The sequence below is a fragment of the Mus pahari genome, chromosome 5 (genome assembly GCF_900095145.1).
Source record: "Mus pahari chromosome 5, PAHARI_EIJ_v1.1, whole genome shotgun sequence".
NCBI lineage: Eukaryota > Metazoa > Chordata > Mammalia > Rodentia > Muridae > Mus > Mus pahari.
In genome coordinates this window covers 149,873,259-149,874,122 of record NC_034594.1, presented here as the reverse complement: position 1 = coordinate 149,874,122, position 864 = coordinate 149,873,259, and positions in this window count along the sequence as shown.

Below are 864 nucleotides of genomic sequence, written 5' to 3'. Positions count from 1 at the left end.
AAAAAAAAAAAAAGGCTGCAAAGCCCACAACCTGGCCTTTGTTACGAATCATGAGCTCATTAAAAACGCATGCAGAAATGGTTAAACAAAACCCTCTAAAATCTTTTACAAAATCGCCAGTCTATTAGGGAGACAGAGCCCGCAGCAATCTCTCCCTCCAATGTGTGCAACCGAGCAGCTAATGTCCTTTGGACTCTTGTCTATGACATCAAGCATGGAGAAGGTTGTGTCTTTTTTCTTTTTTTTTTTTTTTCAGGGGGAGGGGGGTGCTTGTTTGGTTTTGGTTGTTTTTGCTGTTGTTTTTGTTTTTGTTTTTAAAAAAAAAAAACCAAATGATTCAATAAAGCAATAAAGAACTGTTTTTACCAAACATGTATTGTTATGCTCATTGCCTTTTACAAAAACTGATGAAAAAGGTGAGATCAAAAAGGAAGATTGGATCATAATAATAAGAAGGAAAAGAAAAGGGAAGAGAGATGACTGTGGCCCGACTGCTTTTGTGATGTGGCATGGTATCAAAGAGGGAAGTGGACAGACTGATTAGGAACTCTGAAGCCATCCAGTACTTGGCCCTGCTACACACACACACACACACACACACACACACACACACACACACGTAATGTTGGATGATATCTTAGCATTTAAACGTGTCTGAGTAAGCACAACGCATAGCCGTATTCTGCTGGTTTTTGAGCAGATGCACTGTCCTCCCAGTGAATGGACTTATACCTATTTGCATGGCACCATGGTATGGCTGTGACAACACACAGGGCACATCGGTGACACAAGGCCTGACAGCGAGATTCTCTAAGCTCTGACCTAGCATGAGTCACCTTCTCCTGGCTCCATGGGACCTGGGCA